The following is a 12,101-nucleotide window of genomic DNA, read 5'->3' as shown; positions in this document are numbered from 1 at the left end:
GGGATCTAACTCGGCCATTACTCTAGCTCATGGTGAACAACAAAATCTTGAGCTCCTTTCGTACCCATAATGCACCAAGCCCAACTTCCCTCAGAACCTTTATACAACTTGAGAGAGAGAGAGAGAGACAGTGAGAGAAACTATAAAAGATTGCCATAACTGGAGTTCAACACAAGGGACATAAAGTGTCCTTGGTGTGCTTAAATGTCTCTTTCCTCCAGAAGTGTATTGTGAGAAATGGAGGGAGATGGAGGGTTGGGAGTTGAAAAAGAATGAAAATGGACAACACAGATGGAACATTATGGTAAGTACATAACTTCTTTATCTAATGTTCTCAATTTTCTTTCATTCCTCAATGTATGGGACAGAGTCCCTATCTACCTGTATTTCTAGGTGGACTCTAAGGAAGGATATTCCTGAGTATGACTGAGCCAAAGCCTCTCTTCCCCCCGAGACAAGATCCAGTTTGTAATGATTGATAAAGGTATGATGGCTAGACCATGTAGTAGCTCCACATATAGCATCCATGGATGCTCTAGACTGAGCCTTTAATGGTTTTGGAAGGGAAAGGTTACTTTCATAACTGATTCACCCATCTTGTGCTGTGCAAAGGAAACAAAGAGCTGGTCTGACATTATACATTGTTTGGTTCGATGTAAATGAAAATGGATTTGTCTGTGAATATCCAATAAATACAGCATATATCCCCGTTTGTTTGTAAAGTTTGGGAAGGATACCAGTAGGTTAATGGTTTGGTTAATGTTGGATTTTGACATCACCTTAGGTAGGAAGGAAGCATTGATACATAAGGTGACCGTGACCTTGTCCTTGTGAAAAGTCAAGTATGGAGGCTTCAAAGATAATGCTTGAAGTTCTAAAATTCGTTTAGCCAATGTAATTGCCATTAAAAAGATAGTCTTCCTGGTCAGGAATTTCAAATCACATTTAGCTGCAAATTCAAAGGGAGACTGTGTTGAGGCTTGCAGTACCAAGTTTAAATTCCATGATAGTACAGGATCTTTGTAGGGAGGTCTAAGTAGAGGAGTACCTTTCAAAAATCATTTGCATAGCTTGGAGAAAGCCAGTGAAGAATTCTGAAATTCAAAATAGCTATGAGCTGACTTTAATAGTCAATAAGCTTGCACCATCATTAAATAAACTTGCTAAAAATTCAAAAACAAAATGTATCAGGGCTGGGAAAGGTTCTACTTCATTCTATTCTGTCCAATAAACAAATCTTTTCCATTTACTTCTGTATAATTTTCTCGTAGAGGGTTTATGGGGAGATAACAGAATAGAATGCAGAGGAGAAGAGAGCATAAGTTGTCTGGCTAATAATGGAATTGGAGAAACCATGCAGTCAGTTTGAGGCTTGCAATGTCTGGGTCAATGCCTCTCAGGTTAAGCAGGAGGTCTGGAGTTGGATCCAGAATCCAAGGTGGGTGCCAAAGATGAGGCCAAAGAACGGAAACCAAATTTGTCGAGGATAGTAAGATGCAATGAGGATAACTTTGCTCTTCAACCTGGCTGCTTTGTGAAGGAATTTGGGAATTAAAGGAGTCAGGGGATAATTGTATAACAGACTGGGGGGGCAAACATGGAAAAGAGCATCCCTTGGTGACTTCCCAACTGGGGGGATTAGGGCAAAAAGCTGCTGCACTTGTTGTTTAGGGGAGACACAAAGAGCTCACAGCAAAGCTGGCCCCAGTGATGGAAAATCATAGCCGTCACTTTGTAGCTGAGAGACCACTCATGAGGAATTAAAATGGACTTGCTTAGTTTGTGTGCTATCATGTTGGATTTCTCCGGAATGTGCATTGTGATTAGAAAGCAGTTGGAGGAGTTGCCCATTGCCACACCCTCAGGGCTTCTCAACACAATGGATAAGATTTGGTTACCACTTGTTTGTTGATGTACCAAACCACTGACATGTCTGTTTGAATTGCAATCGTTCCTAGAGGGAGAGAGTCTAGGAATGCTTGAGAAGTCACAAGCACCGCTCTCACTTCCAGAACATTGATATGCAAATTGGTCTCTTCAGGGGATCAAGTGCCTTGGACTGTCTTCCCCAGAAAATGCCCCCCCAATCTGGGAAGTGTCTATGGTCACTATGGTCTTATGCTGAGGGAGAGTGAAAGGATGATCTTGCAATAGTTTTTGAAGAATTCTGTGAATTCTATGCACATCTTTTTGTTTATCTTGCTGTTAGTTGCATTTACAGGCATACACACCACAGTATATAAACTCTTAGTATGAACAGCTACTTTTAAACACTGGATTGTACTAAGTACAATAAATACATGGAGGCAAACTGCTTCAGTAAACTGCTTTAGTTAGTATGACATTTCTGTTACATTTGACTTTTAGTTCTACAAACACGCAGCACATATGCTGTCAGCTCTCTATAGCAAATTTCCAAAGTCTGTTTAACCATAGTTACATTTATACCAGTAGATCTGGTATGTTTTTCCAGAGTCTGATGTAAAACAGTTCTTTCTTTGTATAACAGTTTTTCTTTGTTCTTCTAATTTATGATTTGTCCTTGATTCTTTGGTCCAGGAAATTCAGCCTTGCATTATCTGAAACTTAGTGTTCCAGCACTACCTTGCTTAAAGTTACTTTGATGTACTTTCAGCTGCCATCTGCGTAGCTATTTTACAGATTTTGTTTTTCAATAACATACTCCTTCACATGGATACCAAAAATCTTAACTATGTTATGCCAGCACATTTACTACTTTTTATTTTTCAGCATTTTATACTATTTCTAAATTAACCCTTTATATTTCATATATTCTTGCAGCTTTTATTTAAGCTAATAATCATGCTAGCAGTAGTTTGAAAAAACAATAAATACCATATAGAACAAAGTATTCTTTCAGTTCCCTGTTTTTTTATTTGTTTGAGGAATGGACTAAACTTCATTTAAAGAAAAGCCTGCATTTGTTTCATTAGCATTGCTATTTACAGCATTTACAACTTTGCTCATATTTACAACCATAACTCGTTGAGTTACTGCAACTCTTTGTAACCTGCAACATATAAACTATTGTAAGCTGTTATTATTATTATTATTATAACTTTTAAAACTATTAACACAGGATGTATTAACCAATTTAGCAATTTGGTTCCAGATGATGAACATTTTTTTAAATATGTCCCACCAATTATGGGCAGCGTCATCTTCTGTTTTTGCCTTTTACTATTAACACTGGGTTATTTGAAACCACACATACAAACTGTGTTGCCACTTTAACAAACATTTTGAAATTTGAAGGCAATATTGTCCATTTATACTAAATTGTAATCTGTCTAGCAAAGATACTTGTAATGACTTACTAAATAGTAAGATTTCCTTGTGCTTGTAAATGTATAATCTGTGCGATATCTTGTTTTACTAGTTTTTATACCAAGGTCTTTAAATCTGCATTTGGTATCTTTAAAACTTGGAAATGTAATATTGAAGTGCAATATTGTCTTTTGGTGTTGTTGTCCTATCATGGTACAAGTGGATGGTATTTTTACCACTTGATCTGCATGAAGTACTGGTTTATTACCCAAAATGGAAAGTATTTAACCCATGGTCTTTTTTCTTGTATTACTGTGTTGTTTATACAAATAACCAGAGTATTGGTATAAATCTTCTTGCTCTGTTGAGTTTATTCTTATTTTTGTGTCATTGTCTGCACACTGTGACATTTTTGCATGTTGTCTTCCCTTGTCTGAACTGTTACATTTCCAGGGAGTAATGTACAGCATTTAATAGAAACAGAGCTGTTTATCGAAATGTTTATGTCAGTCTTTGATTGTTTCTCTACTTTTATGTATGTCTGACCTTGTTTAGCTAACCATGCTGTTATATTTGTGTTAAATGTTATTTTTTAGACATACATGCTGTATGCTTTTTACAACTGAAATTGCCTTGCGTTCTATTTTGTGTAGCATTTTTTTTACTAGGTTTTATTCGTGAAATATTGTAATTCCCTCTGTTTTGATGTTCAGAATGATGCAAATGAAATGCAGATGTCTGTGTTGAATGATGCATGCCTTGTCTCACAGCTGCATTTTTATCTATAGTCCTTGAAGCATGTTCCAGACACTGAACATTCAGCTTGTCTCAAGTTGTACCAGAATATATGTGTGCTACCAAACAGAAAACATGTATTTAACTAACTATATTATTTTTACATATATTATAGCAACAAATATGTATATGCATCTAACTAGCAAATAGATGTGCACATGCATTTATACATATTTAAACATATCTATCATGTATACATTCCCTCTGTTTTATTTTAAATACAAAACTGTCTATAGTCAAGTTACATTGCTATTAACTAGAAACACATTGGGAAACAAAACCTTTAGGTTTGTTTTGATACAGCAAGTTAACACAGTTTAATATTTTCAACACAATGATGACAACCATTACTATTAGAACTGGATGAATGTGAATATGACTTTATACAGTGATGTTCTATACAGTAATTTATTGATAATGCTTGAGAATTTTATTGCAAATGCATTGCAGTCTTGTTTTTTTGAAAAAAAAAACACGTCACAAATGTCAAGCTATGACTTGTTACTCTATTTACATAGATAAACCATTTACTATACACTGTACAGAATACACTTGCTTGTACAGATTGTTTTTGTATTTGTATATACATGGCTGTAATGTACACTCAGACCAATTTTTAAACCTAGCAGTAAACTGAAGCCTGCTAATTACATACCTTTTGCAGTACTGTTTACACAGTTAGTGTAAAAGTGAAAGCATGCCCTTTCCCCTATAGTATACATCATTTTATTGCAGTATTGTTTATTTTATGATGTGAGAATTGAATGTATGCTTGTCCTTTTGGCTGTTATGTAGACTGTGACACTTTGCTTTTACACATTTGCTTATTTATTTTACTGTTGCCTATACTGTCAAAGTGGTAATAGGAATTGCTTTTACCAATTTTAAAAAGATGTTTACTGTTACTAGTAGTTATTTGTACCCTCCCTTTTTGTAAAGGGACCTGCATAATTTAACTGCATACTATAGCCCATGCACTGACTGTACTCGTAGTATTTACTTTCAAACAGATTATTAATGACATGTATGCACAATTGTGACATTTTATTACAATTACTAAACAGGATTAGACTTTTTGTGCTTTTTGCTTAATGCTGTACGTGAATACTTAACAATAATGTTTTAGAAAAATGTAAGCCATTTGGCCTGACAACCAGTCTTGTTTCCTTGACCTTATAAACTTCAGTACCAGTAACATCCTATCTTATGCAACATTTTTTGTATCTACCCATTCCAGCCTGGAAAAATTTGAGCTCACATATTTTTTTCTTTTTTTTGTGCGCATTCCAGACGCTTAACCCATAACTCCTTCAGTCATTCGTTAATATACTTGCAACTTGATATTAGAATGTAGTTGTAAAACTCTTAGAATTATAATAAACATTCGTAATTTGCCTAACTATGCATAATACTGCATTTGAAGACTGTTTTTGCTGGTGTTTTTATGCTATCATACAATTACAAAATATTGTAAAAAACAAAAGCGATATTGACTTAACTAACACATGCTTAAAACAGATATATTTACATGATTTACATTTGCTGTGGTCTGCCTTTTGCTGCACTTTAGATGAAAAAAAAATGCATTCATGTCAGTCTTGTGACATCATGTCTTTTTTGCATTTAACTACTCTCATTTGATTTCTATGCCCTAGAACTATTTTGTTATTTGAAATGGTTTTAAAATCACTATTTAAGTGCCTTGCTTTAAATGAATAAAAGTTTGTGCTGTGTACACTTAACCATTTTGTAAAGGCAGAATAGTACGTCGTAAATTATGTATCAGCACGGTTAACTGCTGTTGCTTTAACTCTTTACTAACCAGATTATATTTGTCAGTATTTTGTTTTGCTGACTTTAAAGCTCTTATGCACCTTTGAAAAAGTGTTTGCATATGTTGTCTGAACTTTTTGAACTCACTCAGACTGTGTCTTAGAAGTTTATTAAATCTTTTTGTCAGTTCACCATGAACTTCATTTCTGTTTTTATCTATTTTGTAATGTGCAGTGGTTTTATCCCACTTTTGTTTAGCAAGATGTACAGAAGATGTTGTAAATAACTGAATTGACTGATATTGTAACTGTGAAATTAACATTTTACATGTGGTGACAGGACATAAACATTTTCTGTCATACAAATGATGTTGCTGTTTAAGATCCTATTTAAACATAATGCATTTACATAAAGCATTGACATTAACATTAATAAAGTACTGCATGTGCTACAGTTGTGTTTATACCAATGTTTAAATCCTGACAATACATGTGTTGGATTATTACTACTGTGTACCTGAAAGGTAGTGGTACACTTTATAGTTCTGACAGTTCTGTTATTTATGACATCCATGCTGTAGAATGAGAAACAAAAAGAGAATTACCAGTTTCTGTGTGCAAGGTGATTAAGTCTTCCATCGAGAAAGCGTGGAAAGTCCCTCATTGATTCTCCCAAAATGTGGCCAAACACCGCTGGCAGATTCATCTGTGCAGATGTACAGGACCTGTGGAGCTTGCAGAGATGCACTGTTCTGCTAATGGATACTGTGCATAAGAAGGAGGCAAAAGTTTGCACTGCAGCTGGATGTACTAACTGAATAAAATGCAAAAGTAGCTGTAGTTGTGACAAGGAGAAACCATGCAGTCCGTCAACTGTGGCTCGCCATTGAAGAATTCTGTGAATTCTATGCACGTCTTTTTGTTTATCTTGCTGTTAGTTGCATTTACGTGCATACACACCACAGTATATTAACTCTTAGGATGAACAGCTACTTTTAAATACTGGATTGTACTAAGTACAATAAATACACGGAGGCAAACTGCTTCAGTAAACTGCTTTAGTTAGTACGACATTTCTGTTACATTTGACATTTGGTTCTACAAACACGCAACACATATGCTGTCAGCTCTCTATAGCAAATTCCCAAAGTCTGTTTAAGCATAGTTACATTTATACCAGTAGATCTGGTATTTTTCCAGAGTCTGATGTAAAACAGTTCTTTCTTTGTATAACAGTTTTTCTTTGTTCTTCTAATTTATGATTTGTCCTTGATTCTTTGGTCCAGAAAATTCAGTCTTGCATTATCTAAAACTTAGTGTTCTAGCACTATCTTGCTTGAAGTTAATTTGATGTACTTTCAGCTGCCATCTGCGTAGCTATTTTACAGACTTTGTTTTTCAATAACATACTCCTTCACATGGATACCAAAATCTTAACTATGCTATGCCAGCACATTTACTACTTTTTATTCTTCAGTATTTTACACTATTTCTGAATTAACCCTTTATATTTCATATTATTCTTGCAGCTTTTATTTATGCTAATAATCATGCTAGCAGTAGTTTGAAAAGACAGTATATACTATATAGAACAGAGTATTATTTCAGTTTTGACTGCATCCACCAGGAGAGATGCCGTTTGCATACCTATGTTATTTGCATCTTTGACGACATGAGTTAAGAGAGGATTGACCATTGAGTTTGTAGCATTCATTGTAGAACTTGCATGTAATATCTTGCTAGAGGGACCAAAATTATTGCTGCTGACATTGGTCCTACAGCATGATCAACTAATCAAAAATGTTGGTACTGCAAATTATTTTCCTGACCTGACTCCTTATTGTTTGTACTCCCACAAGGGGAAGACATGTTACCATAGCTACTGTGTTAAAATTTGCTCCTATGAATACCAAAGTCTGAGTGGGTTGCAGTTGAGACTTGTTGTAATTGATGATTATACCAAGACTTGAGCAAACCTGCAAGACTTGGTCTCGTGCTTGTACCAGCTGATGCCTGGTTGGAGTGTTGATGAGCCAGCAGTATGGAAACACCCAGAATCCTTGCAGTCTCAGGTGAGCTGCTACTACTGCCATGCACTTGGTGGACACCCTGGGGGCTGTGGTGAGACCAAATGGCAGTGCTCTTAACTAGTAATGACTAGCTTCTAGCCAGAAGCATAGGTACCTTCTGGATCATCTGTTCATCTTTATGTGATAGTATGCATCTTGAAGGCCTATTGAGCACATCCAGTCATCCTTGGTGAGAAAGAGCAAAATGGACTGAACTGTGACCATCGGGAACTTGGTGTGTCAAACTGATTTGTTTAACACAAAAGTAAAACAACAGTATTAGTGCAGCGACAAGTCCATTACTAATAAGGGAAGACTAGCAAAACAAAAAAGTAACTGGAACTATGAGCAGGAATAAACAGTAGTTAATTAAAAAAATGCAAAGGCCACAACTTGCTTGAAGAGTTGCTTTTTTAAAAAGTAATAGTTGTTTATTACAAGAATTTATTTAACACACTGAGATCTAAAATTGGTTTCCAGCCTCCTGTTTTCTTTGGCACTAAAAAGAATCTTGAGTAAATTCTGTATTTTACTTGGTCTGGGGGGGACCTCTTGGATGACTCTTTTTTCTAGCAGCTTTTGTATTTTTAGTGCTGCTACTTCCCCTGATTTGGTGGGACATCAGGGATTTTCTTGATAAAGGGGGTGGAAGGGAAAAGGGAACAGTATAACCTCTGGAAATAATTATCTGCACACATGTGTCTTTTGTTATGTTTAGCCAGGCTTCCTGGTGCAGTGATAAGCAACCCCTGACTGCCTCCAGAGGAAGGCAATAGGACCTCTGTTCAGGAATGCTGAAAAGGTCTGTCAGAAAAAGTATCCCTAGATCCTTGGTTTTGTGGGCCTCCTCTGCCATGGTGGCATCTTCTGCCATTATCACCCCCTGCCCCTGGGGGAGCTCGCTCTATGTGTCTCATGGAAAGGAAACTGAGACTTCCAAAACCACATCTTTCAACCTTCCCATTGGTTCCTGGCAAAAGTCCAGGCCTTTCCATCATTCTCACACTTGGAGAATGTGTTGTTTCCTGCTGGGCCAAAAAAGGAGGAAGAAGACTTGAAGGGCTCTGCAAAGTCACACAGGTGCATCCAGGCATACCTCCTGGTGGAAATGTCTGAACCCACAGCCCTTGAGGAGCCTTCTGAAGCATGTGAGATGAGTGTCATGGACAAATTCACAATAGACTGAAGGGTAGACAACTGTGAGGTCACAGACGTTTGAACTTCCCTGAGAGTTCATTAATCAAATCCCTTTGCAATCACATGAAGTCTGCCAAGTAAGTAATTAAGCTATCAGAGAGTAAATGTAGCTGAAGCATATACTCACTTCCCAAATCTGTCCAAAGCCCTAGATTCCCTGTTAGAGAGATGGACAATGGAACTCTGCACCACCATGACCATAGCATCAACTGATACACCCTTACTCCAGTGCTCTCTCTCCCTCCTGGTGGAGCGAGAATCCTGTCCGGTCTTTTGGGGATTGTCTCAATTGTACCTGGTTCCTTTCACACCCACTTAGATGCCAAGCCAATGAGTTAATCAGCTGGTGGAGTGACTGAGGAAGTAGATGGGCCAGTCCTGAAAGCTTTCAGAAATACTGACTCTTTAGAAGATGGGTTTTGGGCAGACCACCCACCTTTCTGCTTAAGGATCTCAAGGATGTCTCCAAATGAGACGGCATTGGGTGGTGATTTTGGAAAACTTTTCTCTCTCATCAAAGTCAGTATCCTCAGTGATGGGCTCCTGGGGGGAGTCTAAGTGCTTCCTTTTGCATGTCTTCTTCCTGGGGACTTCTTTAGTGGGATGATCTGGAGAAGTATCAGTAGAGATGACAAGGCTTGGTTGGGTGGTCTGGAAACTCTGGGTTGGCTGTCCCAGTAGTTTAGAATGCTAAGGATCATGGTACAAAGTCAGTATGGATGTTGAGGGTGGATCCGAGGTGTAAGGACCCACCTTACCTGCTGGAGAAGAGAAAACTCTCTCCACAACCTCAAAGGCTGAATACCCTGGAGAGATGGAAGCCAAACGAGCCAAGAAAGTGAGTTTCTGGCCCACCACCTCCCTCTGCTCTGAGAGTCATCCACCTGAGGTGGAAGCTGAAGCTGAGCTTTCCAATGTCAAAACTCTGAGGCGAAGAGATGGCTCCAAAAACCTTGGAGTCGACTCTATCCCATCAAATCCAACCCAGAAGTTTTGGCTCTGGGAGTCATCTGGATCCAAAGAAGTTGGAACCAGTGTACTCAGAGTAGCAGTCAGATCCAAGGACAGAGTCCTCTTTGGATCTGACACAGAAAGGCCCAGAGCGCTTGGATCTGAAGACTCTAATACCACAGGTTGGATCAGAGGAGTAGATATTGTTGATAGAATAGTGGCTGGATGAAGTTCCTGATCCAAGGGAATAGGAACCATAAAGACGCCCTTCTGAAACACCTCCTTTAAAAATCTCATCATAATCCTTTTCACATCTGCCTGTGTGACGCTTCTGAAGGAACAGGATAACACCACTGAAGGGGACTTAGCATACCATTCAAGGAAAGGGGAGAGCACCCTGGACAGCACCGGATCCACAGAAGGTGAATACACTGTGTGGGGCAAAGACTTCAAATCTGGGGACCTTGGATCCAAAGTGTGTTTAGTTGGATCTGATGTAGATGAACTAGAGAGATACTTGATTGGATCCAAAGAAGGATGGCTTACGGGAGAAATAGAATCAGATTTCCTTTTCTTTTTTTCTTGGCTTTAAAGACCTTGAAGCCAAGGATTCTTTAGACCTGGACCTTTTTGAAGTGTCCTTAACTTTTATTTTCAGAGGTTGAACTCCAGCTAAGGCCTCGGTGAAAGTAGTTGGCAAAATGCCCTTTAGTGTCAGTTAAAGCACGTGGGTTAAAGTCACGGCAGATATCACACTTCAGATCAAGGTACTCCATACCTAAACAATATATACACAGAGTGTGGGCATTCAAGAAAGGCATTTTATGCCCACATCTGTCACATTTTTTGAATCCTTTATTGGACATACTGGAGTAAATATATCTAAGCTACAAAACTATCACCAAATAGCGTGTTACACTTACAACTTACAGCACAACAGAAACCAAAGGAAAAAACTGCAAAAAAGCAATAGTAAGGTAAGAAGTTTTTTTTTCCAAAAGGGGAAAAACACCCTTTAACAGAAAAACTAGAATGGGGAAGGAAAGGCCTTCCAACTATGGCAGTGGCAAATACACAAACTAGTGTACAATGGGAAGAAAAGAGGTAAAAAAAAGCTTTAAGAAATATAAAAAGTCTCTAAAAGAGAAAAGAAAATCCAAATGCTAGTGTCTAAGACAAAGTTTAAAGAGATTGAACTTAGCTTCACCAAAATGCTTGAGAGAAGCAGCCACCGATGTCGCAAAAGCAGCAAATGAGATCTGAGGGAAGTTGGGCTTGGTGGATTGTGGGTAGGAAAGGAGCTCGTGAGTTTGTTGTTCACCACTAGCTAGAGTAAGGGTGAGTCAGATGAGAGTATCAGATATGAACCCATACTTTGTGGAATGAATGAAAATTGAGAACAACAGATCATTTGGTTAATTTAAAAGACGGCAATGTGACTTTTATTCAAGGTGTGGAATACAGTATATGTCCAGAACATATGTATACTGTGTTAGCATAACATCTGAGCTAAATGCCTAACATTTTAATCCATAAAAGTGATACATTCTTACCTTTTTAATGCATTTTTAACAATCTCTGTCCTTGACCATTAAATCTCTCTTCCATCATTGTCTAATGCATTCCCTTACTCACTTGCTGAAAACATACTGACAAATGGGATGGCACTCAGACCAAGGCATACCATCATCTGTGTGTGATTTAGAATTTTTGTTTTATGCCCTTCTTTTTGTCTCATCTTACAATATGCAGTTTTTTTCATTCTGGATCCATGCCTACAGACAAACTGCTGGTGGGCTCCCAATGTTTATGGAAAGGCTAAAGCCCCTGGTGTTTACTGTAGGTTGAAGCCATTCAATGAAACCCCTTTCTTTTTCCCAGGGATAGATGAACTAGCAAAATGCCAATAAGTTTTGCCACAGCTGTTTCATTGTATTTCAGGTCAACTAATTTTACTGGGGTCTATTTAAACACAGGTGGATCCAGATTTCTTTGTCAGAATATATTATATTCTTTTAATGGAAACCTC

General features: G+C 37.8%; 1 protein-coding gene across 2 annotated transcripts in view; it reads left to right on the top strand.

Moving 5' to 3' along the window:
* Nucleotides 1-12,101, top strand: part of LOC122808720 (transient receptor potential cation channel subfamily V member 6-like) — a 664,913-nt gene that overhangs the window by 47,901 nt on the left and 604,911 nt on the right. The window lies entirely within an intron of this gene.

This window comes from Protopterus annectens, chromosome 8.part0 (genome assembly GCF_019279795.1).
Source record: "Protopterus annectens isolate FY-2018-M chromosome 8.part0, PAN1.0, whole genome shotgun sequence".
NCBI lineage: Eukaryota > Metazoa > Chordata > Ceratodontiformes > Protopteridae > Protopterus > Protopterus annectens.
The sequence above is the reverse complement of the archived record's forward strand: the minus strand, read 5'-3'. Positions and strand labels throughout refer to the sequence as shown.